Below are 16,748 nucleotides of genomic sequence, written 5' to 3' on the forward strand. Positions count from 1 at the left end.
CTTCGAGATCCGCCCCCGTGCCGAGGATTCTTCCGGGTCCTCCTGCTCAGTCTGTGACGCTCACCGGCTCCAGCCCAGTTGTTTACTCTTCAATCTTGGCAGCTCACTGTTCCACACACAGTCAGACTGACAGCCGGCAAACAGGCCGTTCGGCCCAGCTGGCCCGTGCCGGCCCAAGATTGTCCCACCCACACCAGTCCCGCCTGCCCGCGTTTGGCCCATGTCCCATTAAACCTGTCCTTTCCTGTCGCAGTGTACTACTGCCCTACCCTTGTGCTGTATCTGAGATGTTTATCAAAGATGTATCTAAATGCCTATATATAGTGATACCCGTACTCAACTGTATACAAAAATGAATTTCACTCTACCTCGGTACGTGACAACTAAAGTGCTATTGAAGTACCATATCCATGTACCCGTCCAAATGTCTTTTAAATGTTATTATAGTATCTGCCTCAACTACGTCATTTGACAGCTCATTCCATACACCCAACACCACCTGTGTGGAAAAAGTTACCTCTCAGATTCCTATTAATTCCTTCCTTCCTCACTTGAAACCTGTACTCTGGTTCTTGATTCTCTCTGTGCATCTGCCCTATTCTCAAGCAACTTGGTTGCTTCCTGACCCCTCCACTACCCTTTCTTTCTCCCCCCCCCCCCATACCTTCCCCCCATACCTTCCCCCCATACCTTCTCCCCCCCCTCCCCTGTCCCCCATCTGGACTCACACCTTTTTCTCCCTTTTCCCTCCCACCCTCCCAAAAATTTTCCTCTGGCTTCACAATGTGCAACTCTTCAATCCTCCTGTCTCACACCTTGTTTTAATCTCTGGCCTTTCTTCTGGCAACCAGCTGCCTATCAACCCCCCCCCCCCCCCCTGCCTGCACCCACCTACTACCTGCCATCCTTTGCTCTGCCCCTCCTCTCTCCCAGCTTCCTCCCCCCCCCCCCACTCCCTCATTATCAGTCTAAAGACAAGTCCTGGCCCAAGTCGTCATCTATCCATGTTCTCCAAAAATGCTGCCTGCCTTGCTGAGTTACTCCAGCACTTCTGCTTGCTGCCCTGTTTGCCCTTCGGCCCACCGTCCACCCGCCCTCAATCGTTCTATGTTGTCTCACTTTTGCATTAATTCTCCACACACCAGGGGCAATTTTACAGAGGCCAATTAACTTACAAACCCAGAAGTCTTTGGGATGTGGGAGGAAACAGGAGCCCCCGAAGATAATCCATGCGGTCACACAGCGTGCTTGCAAACTCCACACGGACAGCACCCGAAGTCAGGATCAAACCCAGGGGCTGTGAGGCGGCAGTTCTACAAGCCGCGCCACTGTGCGCGCCCTTTGTGACTGAGCAGATTGTGTCTCCACTTTGCTTTTGAACATCAGGATTATCCTCGGTGATGGCGTCCTTACCCTGAATCTTACTGACTCCAACTCATTGAGGTGGAAGCTTTCTGTCCAGGGGCAGGAGGAGCGACTGGACACTGTGTTAGTCGGACCTCATGGAGGTGCTCTCTGGTTGTTGAGAGCATGGTTCAGTTGCCCGATGACAGCTGGGAAGAAACTGCCCCATCAACATTGAGCGTGGTCCTCAGCTGATGTTTACAACACTGAGAAGTGCAACAGCCCTCTGTTGCTACATCAGCGCAGCTGGCCTGGATCTATTGAACATTGTGCTTGCTATTGATGAAAACGCAGCAAGACATTGTGGTAAGTGACAGGCTGGGAGATCCAACCCGTTAGAGTAAATTGAACTGATATATTTACAGATAAGTTAATGATCAACATGAAGTACCTGTATCGTAATTATCTGAGCAAACAAGCTAGGTGGGGAGAGTACATTGGGCTTGGTGAGAGATGTTAATCACAAAATCAATACAGATGAGGAAAGTTCCTTATTCCATCATTGCTCATTTATTTAGAACACACACTCTCCCTCCTGAACTGATTTGGAAGTGCAATCGTTTTATCACTGAAGATAGACACAGAATGCTGGAGTAACTCAACGGGACTGGCAGCATCTCTGGAGTGAAGGAATGGGTGACGTTTCTGAAGAAGGGTCTCAACCTGAAACGTCACTCATTCCTTCTCTCCAGAGATGCTGCCTGTCCCGCTGAGTTACTCCAGCACTTTGTGTTTATCTTCGGTGCAAACCAGCATCTGCAGTTCCTTCCTACACAGTTTTATCACTGAGTCAGTTACGCTGAGGCAGAGACTAATCACGTACCACAGGAGTTGAAAACAGTTTAAATATTTGAACTGGAAATGAAAAGCTGGTATCAGTAAAAGTGATTGCGAACCTAAGGATCGTCGTAATAATAACAAATGACTGCAGCAGCAGCAGCAACAACAACTTTCATTTTCATAGCACCATTAATGAGGTCAAATATCCTAAAGTACCTAGAAGTACTTCAAAGGAATTGCAACAGGTACAATTTGGCACTGAGCATCATGAGGATATGTTCAGATTATTGATTAATGTTTGATGACAGGGGAAGGTTTTAAGGAGGCGTTTGAAGGATGAGAGAGGGGCAGAGTAGCTGATGAAGACTAGGCTGCCTGTCTTAAACTGTTGGTGATGAAATATTTTGGAAAGATAAATTGATGCCACGTTGATCTAATGTAAATATTATAATGATATGTAAGGTCATTGAGTGATAGAGTTATACAGTATAAAAACTGGCCCTTCGGCCCAACTTGTCCATGCTGACCAAGTTGCTTAACCAAGCTAGTCCAACTTGCCTGTGCCTACCCCACACCCTTCTAATCATTTTCACTCCATGTATCTATTCAAGAGAGATCTGAATGCATTCAAGAGAGAGCTGGATAGAGCTCTTAAGGATAGCGGAATCAGGGGGTATGGGGAGAAGGCAGGAACGGGGTACTGATTGAGAATGATCAGCCATGATCACGTTGAATGGCGGTGCTGGCTCGAAGGGCCGAATGGCCTCCTCCTGCACCTATTGTCTGTTGTCTATTGTCTATTGTCTATTGTCAAGTGTCTTTCAAATGTTGTAATTGTATCCACCTCTTTATTTTCCAAAAATAAACTTTATTCTGAATAAATATATATATATATATATATATATATGTACAGTTCCTTCCGACAAATAGTTCTCAGCATTGTTGTGCAACAAGTCCTGAGACAAAGTCCAATGTCTGAAATGAGGTAGAGGTGATTCAGACTGTACCTAGCGCCTAGTGTGACCATTTTACAAACGTTCCCCTTTTGTTAACGGTTGCTGTAGATCTGTCTTCACAATGTATTGTCAACCAGCATTGCGAATAAAGAGGTGACATTTTGCAATCGGACCATCAGGTGGCAATACCTATCGGTATCAATGCAAACTGATCCAAAAGTGTATACTCGGTGATCGTTTCTCTGAACATGTGCGTTCGGTCCGTCAAGGCTTACTGGATCTCCCAGTTGCTAACCATTTTAACTCCCCTTCTCATTCACACACTGACCTTTCCATCCTGAGCCTTCTCTAATGCCAGAGTGAGGTCACATACAAATTGGGGAACAGCACCCCATATTTCGCTTGGGTATCAGTGATATGAACGTTGAATTTGCTAATTTTAGGTAAGTTCTTCAAACACTTTCCTCCCCCCCACCCCCCCCCCCTTCCCCTCTTGCTCCCTTTGTCCACAAATAGTCGGTCAAATGCTTCTACAGTTCTCAACGATGTATCCCTCTTGGGATCACACCGACCCGAGCCAACAATCAGACTATCAGGGAACCTCACTGCCCGAGGTCATCTGTTGCTGGCCCTGGTTTTTCATGGTCTTTTCTTGTTTCAAGTTCTTCACCTGTCCCGCTCTACATTCAGTCTGAAGAAGAGTCCTGACCAGAAATGTCACCTATCTATTTTTTCCAGAGACGCTGCCAGACCTGTTGAGCTACTCCAGCACTTTTTGTCTACCTTCGGTGCAAGTATACTTGGAATATTCTGAATATAGACACAAAATGCTGGAGTAACTCAGCGGGACAAGCAGCATCTCTGGAGAGACCCTTCTTCAGACTGAGAGTCAGGGGAGGGGGGAGACACAGAAATATGGAAGGGTAAGGTGTGAAAATGACAGATCAAAGGTGACAAAGCACAAGGAAAATGTAGAATAGATCGTTGTTAGCTAGGGGATGATGACAACGAGGTATACAAAGATAAAAGTTTAATCAGGGGGACAGTCAGGCTGGTCGGGGAATTATGATGGGGGAGGGATGGAGAGAGAGAAAGCAGAAGTTACGTGAAGTTAGAGAAATCAGTATTCAAACGGACAATGAAGGAGGCCATGCATCTGTTCCTTTCCTCTAGAGATGCTGCCTGACCCATTGAGTTGTTCCAACACTTTGTGTCTATCTTCAATATAAACCAGCATCTGCAGTTCCTTCCTACACATAGTTCTCAGCATTGTAGTGCAACAGCTCTAGAGACAACGTCCAATGTCTGTAAAGGGGTAGAGGTGATTAGGACTGTACCATCTTGCAAACGTTCCTCTTTTGTTAATGATTGCTGAAGATCTGTCTTCACAGTGTATTGACAGCCAGTATTGCGAATAAAGAGGTGACATTTTGCAATCAGACCATCAGGTGGCAATGCCTGTCAGTATAAATGCAAACAGATCGACAATAGGAGAGTAGTTTTGAAACCAGAGGCTCAAGAAATAGTCTATTGTGTGTTTCACAGTCATGACTGAGAAAGAATAAGGTGGGTGTGGGGGAGGCGGGTGAAGGGCAGCTATCCCAGTCAGACAGAGTACATGGGCAAGGACCTTTACTGATCTGATCGCTCAGAATCTATGTCATGAAAGGTCCCCACCCGAAACGTCACCCATCCTTTACCCCCAGTAATTCTGTCTGACCCGCTGAGTTACTCCAGCACCTTGTGTCTACACCAGATTCATCTGCAGTGTCTCGGTCCGTGGGAGGTGAAGCCACAGTCCGCTCACAGGCACCGATCCTCTCCTGTATCCGACGCTGCCATTCAGCGGACTGGAGAAGTCTCTGATGATGGGAATTGCAGTCTCTGGGGAATTAAACCTCCACGATTTTGACTCCCGCAGGTACTATCACAACGTTGAAGAAAACATTTGGACAGGTGCGTGGGTCGGACAGGTTTAGGGGGACATGGGACAAACGCAGGCAGGTGGGACTAGTGTAGATGGGACATGTTGGTCAGTGTGAGCAAGTTTTGCCAAAAAAGGCTTGACCCACTCTGTAAGACTCTATGACCATGATATTGTATCTTCGCTCAAAATAAACAGCTTGCATGTAGCCTCACTTGATCAGGTGAGTGGGTTTGCATGTTTTGATGTTAAAGGCCTAACCTATGTGTTTGGTTGATGAGAGACAATGTGGTAGCAGGAGTGGTGGTGTGGTGGGAATGTGTGGTGATCGGGGGGGGGGGGGGGGGGGGGGTGGGGGGGGGGGGGGGGGGGGGGGGGGGGGGGGGGGGGGGGGGGGGGGGGGGGGGGGGGGGGTGGGGTGTGGGGGGAGGGGGTGGGTGGTGGTTTAGGTAGAGTAAATAGCTTTGTTTTGCATATTGCTAATTTATGTGAGATCCAGAAACAGTAGGGAGATGTCAGAGATGGTCCAAGTACATTTAAGAGGCAGGATGGAAATTAGTGGTGAAAGTCTGAAGAAGGGGTCTCGACCCGAAACGTCACCTATTCCTTCTCTCCAGAGATGCTGCCTGATTTACTCCAGCATTTTGTGTCTACCTTCGCTTTGTTTTGCATGCTACCCAAACAGATCAGATAATACTGCACATAAATACAGACGCTCCACGACTTATGTAAGGGCTACTGCACGTGCAAATTAACTATTCCACACCGAGACTAGGGGAAGTTCCGATGCGGAGACCAGAGGGTCTCCAACACAGAGACCACATGGGTGTCATTGGGCTTCAAGAATTGCTTACGTAAGTACAAGCTTAGGTAAGTATGAGCTTAGATAATTTGCCTATTATGTAAGTCGGGGAGTGCCAGTACAATAGACAATAGACAATAGGTGCTGGAGGAGGCCATTCGGCCCTTCGAGCCAGCACCGCCATTCAATGTGATCATGGCTGATTATTCTCAATCAGTACCCCCCGTTCCTGCCTTCTCCCCATACCCCATGACTCCGCTATCCTTAAGAGCTCTATCTAGCTCTCTCTTGAATGCATTCAGAGAATTGGCCTCCACTGCCCTCTGAGGCAGAAAATTCCACAGATTCACAACTCTCTGACTGAAAAAGTTTTTCCTCATCTCAGTTCTAAATGGTACCCCTTATTCTTAAACTGTGGCCCCTTGTTCTGGACTCCCCCAACATTGGGAACATGTTTCCTGCCTCTAACGTGTCCAACCCCTTAATAATCTTATATGTTTCTAGCAGAACTTAAGTATGTTAGGTGGAGCAAAGGAGCATAGCTTTATAGTTTGCCCATCATCATGACGCACAGAGTCTCTTGCCAGAGTAGGGGAATCACGAACCAGAGGGCACAGGTTTAAGGTGAAGGAGAAAAGATTTAATAGGAATCTGAGGGGTAACATTTTTACACACAGGGTGGTGGGTGTATGGAACGAGCTGCCAGAGGAGGTAGTTGAGGCAGGGGACCATCGCTACATTTAAGAAGCAATTGTACAGGTACATGGATAGGACAGGTTTTAGAGGGATATGGCTAAACTAAGTGGGACTAGTGTAGATGGGACATGTTGGTTGGCATGGGCAAGTTGGATCGAAGGCCCTCCTTCCACACTGTATGACTCTATAACTGTATGATTCTATTTTTGGATGCTAAAGGCATGCTCAACTGGCAGTCAACCGTGCATCATGGCCCTGATACAGAGACAGATGCATTTTGAATTGACATAAATGGATGAAATGATTAATGTCAACTACATGTGTTTGAACAGGGACAGGCTTTAAAGTGACCTGTCTTCTGTTGAAGTAATACTGAAATCAAGAACTTCATTAGTGGGTCAAATAATTAGCTAGTGTCACATTGTCTTAGTTGTAGAAAGACACTGAACAGAAACAGGCCCTTTGACCAATTGAATTCTTGCCAACTGTCAAGCACCCATTCCCATTGATCCTATAATGTACTAATCCCATTTTACTTTCCCATTAATCCCATCGATTCTCCTTAATCACTATCAATCATCTGCGCACCTCGCAGTGAATGATGCAGCATTACTATCAATCATCTGCGCACCTCGCAGTGATGATGCAGCATTTGTTTTGTTCAGTGAGAGTGTATGTAGGAATGGTGTCCTGGTGATTCAGGGTTGGGACAAGGGGATATCTCCCTTCCCTGGAGGGCTGCAGAGGCTCAGTTGCTGTATATCCTTTAAGCGTATCCGCAGCACCAACAGAAAGTGTGTCTGGCTAGAGTGGACAGTTGGGGTCGAGACCCTTCTTCAGAGAAATCAATGAATCAATGTTGGAACAATCCAACAATTTTACCTGCATTAAAGCGAAGACTTTACTGATTCTTTTAGCTGGAGGATGGATTTTTTAAACTGATCAGCAAATGTCCCATCACGTTACTTGTGCAATAAAGGAGGGTTTTATCCATTCCCTCCACAGATGCTGACTGATCTGCTGAGTTACTGCAGCGCTTTGTGTTATACTCATGATTCCAGCATCTGCAGTTCCTTGTGTCTCCAGGGTTTTATTGTTGTAAGGGGTGATTATGGCCATTGGTTGTGTGTACTCTCTGTGTAATGGTTCAGGTGCTGGTACAACATAACCTCTTGCACCAAGAAGAATTTCCAGACCCATCGAGTCAGTCTGGACTCAGTCGCAGTAAAACCCTGGTCAGTAGTCACACAGCAGCCAGCAGTTGTTGCACACGCTGTGTGTTTAGTTTAGTTTAGAGATACAGTGCGGAAACAAGGCCCACCGAGTCCGCGCCGACCAGCGATCCCCGCACACTAACACTTTCCTACACCAGGGACAATTTTACAATGTTACCGAAGCCAATTAACCTACAAACCTGTACGTCTTTGGAATGTGGGAGGAAACCGGAGCAGCTGGAAAAAACCTACGCAGGACACGGGGAGATGTACAATCTCTGTCCAGACAGCACTGTGGTCTGGATCGATCGCAGGTCTCTGGGGCTGTGAGGCAGCAACTCTACCGTTGCGCCACCATTGCCGCCCTCGTGTGTGTTGTGTTTTAAACCTGTGGGCAAATTGACAGAGGTGGACCCACCCCTTTCTGCCTTCCACAGAGACTGCTTCCTCCACAACTCCCTGGTGCACTCATACCTTCCCACTCAAACCACCCCCTCCTTGGCTGCTTTCCCCTGCAACTGCAGGAGATGCAACACCTGTCCCTATACCTCCTCCCTCACCTCCGTCCAGGTACCCTAGCTTTCCTTCCAGGTGAGACAGAGGTTCACATGCACCTCCTCTAACCTCATCTCCTGCATCCGATGTTAAGATGCGGCCAGTCCAACTGTAGACGGTGACCGTTTTGCAGAGCATTTGTGCTCGCTCCGCCAAGGCCTGCTGGATCTCCTGGTTGCTTGCTATTTTAACACCACTTTCCATTCCCTTACTGACCATTTGGCTGGGCCTTCTCCATTTCCAGAATGATGCCACACGCAAACATGAGAAGAGCACTTCGTATTGCGTTAGGGTAGCTTACAACCCAACGGTATGAACTCAATTCTCCAATTCTCCAATACATAACCTTCTCCCTCTCCGTTCTTCTCCATACAACCCTTCATCCCAACCCTCTTTGCTGTGCCCCACCTGGGCTCACACCTATTCTCCCCCCTCCCCCCTCCCCCTCCCCCTCCCCTCCCTCCCTTCCATGTACGTTCTTCCTCTAGCTTCACAATTTGCAACTCTTCAATCCTTTTGCCACACCCATTCAGCCTTTTCACCTCTGGCCTTTGTCCAAACATCTGCCCTTCAACCTCCTCCCCCCCCCCCCCCCCCCCCCCCACACTGTATCTACCTTCTTCTTGCGTTTGAGGCAGCAGAAGTTATGTAACGCCCTCCAGGCGCTGTAGCCAGTGCAATGTGCAGTGTCGAGGTCTACCCCTCCTCCAGGGGACGGAGGACAGTGCAGTCGAAAATGCCGTGCTGCGCTGTTTGCTGGTCTGCTCCACACACGCAGGCTGCTGATGAACGCAACCCCCAACGACCCCTGTGCGGAGCCGGTTCAGGGCGACCCTCTCTTTGCGGGGCGTGTCCGAGCTGGGTGGGGCTGTGGTGTTTGGTGCGACAATGAATTGAAGAGGTGGCGATGTCTGTTCCAGCTGGGTCTCCATGCTCCTAGTATGTTGAAACCGGAGCCACAGAGGGTCGCTGCATGACGGGAGAAAGGGTGACGAGATGACAGGCGTTGAGGTCCCAGTTGCTGTGAATCCTGGGCGAGGTGGTGCAAAGGATGTTTGGCGTCCGATGGGGCCTTGCACACCAGCCTATGAGTGAAGAACTCTCTGCGAAGCTTGGCCGGGTACGATACCTGAGAGCACCGGCAGGAGATCCGTCGGAGTAGGGCGTAGGCAGCCAGTGATGATCCGCATGGTGTCATTGAGGGTGGCGTCTAGCTTGCTGGTATGAGCGCTGCGGCACCATGCTGGGGCGGCGTACTCAGCGGCGCTGTACACGAGTGCAAGAGCACTGGTTCGAAGAGTAGATGTCCTAGTGCCCCATGACGATCCGGCCAGCAACGCAGGAGGGTGTCCGTGCCGCGAATTTAGCACGGAGAGCTTCAAGGTGTTGCTTGTAGGTCAGCTGCCCATTATCTACCCATTATCTGCCAGGCTTTGTCTGCCCCATCTCTCTTCTAGCTTTCTCCGCTTCCCCTCCCCCCCTAAAATCAGTCTGAAGTAGGGTCCCTCCCCGAATGGTCACCGATCCATGCTCTCCAGCGATGCTGCCTGACCCACTGAGTTACTCCAGCACGTTGTGTCTTCTTCTGGAGGTCAAACACTGCTGTTTCCTACCTCGGTTCTGTTTCCGTCGATACTGTACCTTGACTTTGTTTGCTGTACAAGCATCTACTTGTTCTGAGCCCAAAGACAATGTTGTCAATATACTGATGAAAGACCCTTTGAACTTAAAAAAAAATGACACAATGTGCTGGCGTGACTCAGCGGGACAGGCAGCATCGCTGGGGAAGGTGGATAGGTGATGTTTCGGGTCAGGGCGTTTGGGTCACCTATCCACATTCTCCAGAGATGCTGCCTGACCCGCTGAGTTGTAGGCTTGTATACACTGGAATTTAGAAGGATGAGAGGAGATCTTATCGAAACGTATAAGATTATTAAGGGGTTGGACACGTTAGAGGCAGGAAACATGTTCCCAATGTTGGGGGAGTCCAGAACAAGGGGCCACAGTTTAAGAATATGGGGTAGGCCATTTAGAACTGAGATGAGGAAAAACTTTTTCAGTCAGAGAGTTGTGAATCTGTGGAATTCTCTGCCTCAGAAGGCAGTGGAGGCCAATTCTCTGAATGCATTCAAGAGAGAGCTAGATAGAGCTCTTAAGGATAGCGGAGTCAGGGGGTATGGGGAGAAGGCAGGAACGGGGTACTGATTGAGAATGATCAGCCATGATCACATTGAATGGCGGTGCTGGCTCGAAGGGCCGAATGGGCCTTGTCTATTGTCTATTGAGTTACTCCAGCACTTTGTGTCTTTTTTTTTCTCGTAAACAAGCATTTGCAGTTCCTTGTGTCTGCCCTTCAAAGGTAAAGATAATCACCCCCACCCAATCCCCATCCTTAAATACACTTGGACTCCATTGAAAGCACAACAGGAGCGCACTGATCATGTAATCACATTACATTGACAATTGGAGAGGGGGGTTCAGTGCTGTGGAGTTGCTTAACAAAATCCAAACACAGAGGGTGCTAGCAATCTGTCACACCGCCTGGAGTGCTGGCATTGGGGCCCGGGCAGGGCAGGGCAGGGCTGGGCTGGGCTTGAGACACACTGTTTGCAAGCAAGGTTGCAACGCGATCTGCTGCAAACCCCCTCCTCAAGAGCGAAAGCAGTGAAAAGTTTCGGGGGGAGGCTGTCTGTCCGCAGAGAGACGCCGGCCAAGCGGCCAACGCGGCAGGGGCTGATTCGCAATGCCATTGCTTTTCGATCCGGAAGAATAACTGAGAGGTGTCGCCCTGAATTGCGGAACTGTTTATTTACGGTAAGAGCCAGATATGAATGAACCAGATTGTATCTCCAGGAAAGGAGCAGCGTTCTGTTGTCTGCAGCGGCTGGCGTTAATGTTGTCTAACTTGCCCTAAGTCACTGTGACACTGTGGAGCACACGGTAATGTTTTAATAGCGGACTAGTGATAAGTCCTTACTGTAACTTGAGCAAAATCGTCTTCACGACGATAATCAGGTGAACTCACAGCAAATGTACATGATGATATAAGAAAATAACTGCAGATGCTGGTACAAATTCCTTCTCTCCCGAGATGCTGCCTGACCTGCTGAGTTACTCCAGCATTTTGTGAATAAATCGAAATGCACTTGATGACTTGTGTGTAAATGACATTGGATATTTAGTGGGGTGCAGGAGGATGAGGGGTGATCTGACAGAGGTGTATAAGATCACGAGGGGGGAAAGATAGGGTAAATGCACAGTAAAAACCCAGAGTAGGGGAATCAAGAGGTCAGGTGAGAGGGGAAAGATTGAATAGGGAGCTGGAGGGGGGCAACTTTTGCACACAGAGGGTGGTGGGTGTATTGAACAGAGGAGGTAGTTTAAGCAGGCACCACAACAACATTTAAAAGGCATTTGGACAGGTACAAGGATGGGAAGGTTTAGAGGGATATGGGCTAAATGCGGGCAGGTGGGTCTAGCGTAGAAGGGGCATCTTGGTCGGTAAGGGCAAGTTGGTCCGAGGGACCTGTTTCCGTGCTGTAGATAGGAATCAGACCAGTTAATAAACAACCATAACCAGCAGTCCTCGCGGTATCAGAGTAAAATACCATGTGACTTGTATTTCAGTTCACACAGACACACTGCAGAACAACTCAAGGTTTTGATTAGCTATTTGAAAAGCTTCATTGTTTGTGGACCATCAAACACAAGGCCACATTTATGGATGATTATAAATCGTCTTTTCATGTAGATGTTGCACGAGTGTTGAATAATGAAACTTACATTTTATACGTGTTGCCATGTAAATGACTTAGGATATACTGAAAGATTCCCTCACACATGTTCCCTCTCGAACAGGCAAATATGATAGTAAATAGGGACCAAAACAACAAGATTTATGCAGTAATAGTAAATAAGAATTAAAAATAAGATTCATGCAGTGCTACTAAATACAAACTAAAATAATAAGATTCAGTCATTTTTAAACCATATTTCAAAGTACATCTTCGCAACAGCACAGTGGCGCAGGGGTAGAGTTGCTGCCTTACAGCGCCAGAGACCCAGGTTTGATCCTGACTACGGATGCTATCTGTACGTAGTTTGAACGTTCTCCCCATGATCGCATGGGTTTTTCTCCGGGTACTCCAGTTTGCTCCAGTGCTCCAAAGACATACAGATTTGTAGGTTAATTGGCTTCAGTAAAATTGTACATTGTCCCTAGTGTGTAGGATAGTGCTACGCGATCGTGTTGGTGCAGACTCGGTGGGCCGAAGGGCCTGTTTCCGCTCTGTATAGAAACATAGAAAATAGGTGCTGGAGGAGGCCATTTGGCCCTTTGAGCCAGCACCGCCATTCATTGTGATCATGGCTGATCATCCACAATCAGTAACCCGTGCCTGCCTTCTCCCCATATCCTTTGATTCCGCTAGCCCCTAGAGCTCTATCTAACTCTCTTTTAAATTCATCCAATGAATTGGCCTCCACTGCCTTCTGTGGCAGAGAATTCCACAAATTCATAACTCTCGATGAAAACGTTTTTTCTCATCTCAGTTTTAAATGGCCTCCCCTTTATTCTAAGACTGTGGCCCCTGGTTCTGGACTCCCCCAACATTGGGAACATTTTTCCTGCATCTAGCTTGTCCAGTCCTTTTATAATTTTATATGTTTTTATAAGATCCCCTCTCATCTTTCTAAATTCCAGTGAATACAAGCCCAGTCTTTCTAATCTTTCCTCATATGACAGTCCCGCCATCCCGGGGATTAACCTCGTGAACCTACGCTACACTGCCTCAATAGCAAGGAAGCACTTCCTCAAATTAGAAGACTAAAACTGCACACAATACTCCAGATGTTGTCTCACCAGGGCCCTATACAACTGCAGAAGGACCTCTTTACTCCTAAACTCAAATCCTCTCATCATGAAGGCCAACAGGCCATTAGCTTTCTTCACTGCCTGCTGTACCTGCATGTTTACTTTCAGTGACTGGTGTACAAGGACACCCAGGTCTTGTTTCACTTCTCTTTTTCCTAGTCTGACACCATTGAGATAATAATCTGCCTCCTTGTTCTTGCCACCAAAGTGGATAACCTCACATTTATCTACATTATACTGCATCTGCCATGCATCTGCCCACTCACTCAACCTGTTCAAGTCACCCTGCAACCTCCTAGCATCCTCTTTGCAGTTCACACTCACCCAGCTTTGGGTCATCTGCAAATTTGCTAGTGTTCCTTTTAACTCCATCATCTAAATCATGAATATATATTGTAAATAGTTGTGGCCCCAGCACCGAGCCTTGCGGCACTCCACTCACCACTGCCTGCCATTCTGACAGGGACCCATTTATTCCTACTCATTGTTTCCTGTCTGCCAACCAATTCTCTATCCATGTCAATACCCTCCAATACCATGTGCTCTAATTTTGCCCACTAATCTCCTGGGTGGGACCTTATCAAAGGCTTTCTGCAAGTCCAGATACACTACATCCACTGGCTCTCCTTCATCCATTTTACTTGTCACATCCTCAAAAAAGTCCAGAAGATTAGTCAAGCAGAATTTCCCCTTCATAAATTCGTTCTGACTTTTACTGCTATCCAAATGTGCCATTATTACTTCTTTAATAATGGACTCCAGCATCTTCCCTATCCCTAACTGGTCTATTTTTTAGATTTTTTTCGTTTTTTTTTAGATTTAGATTCTACAGCACGGAAACAGGCCCTTTCGGCCCACCAAGTCCGCGCCGCCCAGCGATCCCCGCACATTAACACCATCCTATACACACCAGGGACAATTTTTTAAAAACATTTACCCAGTCAATTAGCCTACAAACCTGCACGTCTTTGGAGTGTGGGAGGAAACCGAAGATCTCGGAGAAAACCCACGCAGGTCACGGGGAGAACGTACAAACTCCATACAGACGGCGCCCGTAGTCAGGATCGAACCTGAGTCTCCGGCGCTGCATTCGCTGTAAGGCAGCAACTCTACCGCTGCGCCACCGTGCCGCCTATAATTCCCCTTTTTCTCTCTCGCTCCTTTCTTGAAAAGTGGGATAACATTAGCTACCCTCCAATCCACAGGATCTTGAATCTATAGAACATTGGAAAATGATCACCAATGCATCCACGATTTCTAGAGCCACCTCCTTGAGTACCCTGGGATGCAGACCATCAGGCCCTGTGGATTTATCAGCCTTCAGTCTACCCAATACTATTTCTCGCCCAATGCAAATTTCTTTCAGTTCCTCTGTCTCCCTAGATCCTCTGCCCTCTAGTACATCTGGGAGATTGTGTCTTCCTTAGTGAAGACAGAACCAAAGTACCTGTTCAACTCTTCTGCCATTTCCTTGTTCCCCATAATAATTTCACCTGTTTCTGCCTTCAAGGGACCTACTAATCTTTTTCTCTTAACATACCTAAAGAAACTTTTACTATCCTTCTTTATATTCTTGGCCAGCTCACCCTCGTACTTCATCTTTTCACCCCGTATTGCCCTTTTTGTTACCTTCTGTTGTCCTTTGAAAATTTCCCAATCCTCTGGCTTCCCGCTACTCTTTGCTATGTTAGACACCTTTTCTTTTAGTTTTATTCCATTCCTAACTTCCCTTGTCAGCCACGGTTGCCTCTTACTCCCCTTAGAATCTTTCTTCCTCTTTGGAATGAAATGATCCAGCATCTTCTGGATTATGCCCAGAAATTCCTGCCATTGCTGTTCCCCCATCATTCTTGCCAGGATCCTTTTCCAGTCGACCTTGGCCAGCTCCTCTCTCATGCCTTCATAGTCCACTTTGTTCAACTGCAACACTGACACTTCTGATTTAACCTTCTCCCTCTCAAATTGCAAATCTCTAAGAAGCAGCAGTTGCAATGGTGGCAATGTTACCAGTGTTACCAAAAATAAAAATGTTTTTAAAAACTACTATTGGAATGTAGCTCTGATGTGAAAATATTCTCTTCAGAACGGACACGTGTCAAAGGACAGCTGTTATGTGGTAACAAAGGGGATGTAGGTAGCAAAACAAGAGCTTAGCTCCTGCACACCAAGCAAATAATAAGCTGACCCATGAGGTCTCTTTCCAGAGAATGCAGTGTGATCTGTTGTAAACTTCCCAATAGCCTATATTCCAATCTGAGCAAAGCCTTTCTAGTTTGAATTGACTTCCGAAAATCAATGATGCAGTCACAGCTTTGGAAGTGCCAAGTTGCCCGTGTAATATTTGGCTTGGTGTCAGCCTCTTTAAGGGAAATAAACAGCTTCAGTCTCCTTAATCTAATCTGTTTAAAGCTGATTTTGGGACAAGTTCCAACTGTCTAACACTCTTGTTTAATATACAATTAAACAGATTGAAACTGTGAAGTCTAGCAACGCATTAATGTTCGGAAATATTGTTTGAGGTGTTCAAACATAAGCTGACTGTTGGTACCGTAAAATTGCATTGTTTTAACTGTGAACAGCAACATTTATTCTGCAGGGTTACTGCGTCATTATGTAGTTATGGGCACCTGTTGGAGATGTGGTAAAACTGTAAATCATGGTAACATTGTGCTGGATAGCACAGCAGTCAGAAACTGCCGTTCAGTGCTGATAAGTAAGCTGTTACACTCAATGAGACTTCTGCCATTCTGCTTGGCATGCATAAGAAGAAGGAAAGTTCAAGGTGTATTGTGGTTTGTACTCTGCTGGTGAATCACAAGGTGATGGGACCAAACTGCAGGCCAGGATTTAATAGATAACCTCAGTTGACAAATGGTTGACTATCCTACTGAAAAGGCACTCTCTTATTAATGGGAAATTAAACTGACACTCCATCCACTCTGAAGTTATAAGGTGTACAAAATCACGAGAGGAATAGATCGGGCACATAGTCACATAGGGGAATCGAGAACCAGAGGACAAAGGTTCAAGGTGAAGGAGATTAATAGGAATCTGAGGTGTAACTTTTTTCACACGAAGGGTGGTGGGTGTATGTAATGAGCTGCAAGAGGAGGTAGTTGAGGCAGGGACTATCGCAATATTTAACAAACATTCAGGCAGGTATGGAAAGGACAGGTTTTAGAGGGATATGGGCCGAACACTTGGCAAGTGGGACTGGTGTGGATGGGAAATGTGAGTCAGTGTGGGCAAGTTGGGCCGAAGGGCCTGTTTTCATGCTGTATGATTCTATAACTACTAGTGTAGGTGGATGTAAAAGGTAAGATAGAAAACCTTAGGTTTAGGTTTGTTATGGTCATTTGTACCGAGGTGCAGTGAAAAGCTATATCAGATCAGATAATACAATCATTAATACAATCAAGCCAAACTCAAGTACCACAGGTAGTGCAAAGGGGAAGATATAGAGTGTGGAATATAATTCTCAGCATTATCGTGCACTGGTTCCATTTCAAAGTCCAACATTGGCAATGGGGAAGAGGTGAATCAG

At 46.9% G+C, this 16,748-nt stretch overlaps 1 protein-coding gene across 2 annotated transcripts in view; it reads left to right on the forward strand.

The window, feature by feature from the left end:
- The first annotated feature begins 10,916 nt into the window (after positions 1-10,916).
- Positions 10,917-16,748, forward strand: part of sdsl (serine dehydratase-like) — a 47,160-nt gene continuing 41,328 nt past the window's right edge. The window contains exon 1 of one of the 2 annotated variants that reach the window (XM_078421206.1): positions 10,917-11,145. The gene's annotated coding sequence lies outside the window, so the exon portion shown is untranslated. The other variant, XM_078421207.1, reaches the window with a different exon arrangement.

Source organism: Rhinoraja longicauda, chromosome 25 (assembly GCF_053455715.1).
Source record: "Rhinoraja longicauda isolate Sanriku21f chromosome 25, sRhiLon1.1, whole genome shotgun sequence".
NCBI classification, from domain to species: Eukaryota; Metazoa; Chordata; class Chondrichthyes; order Rajiformes; family Arhynchobatidae; genus Rhinoraja; species Rhinoraja longicauda.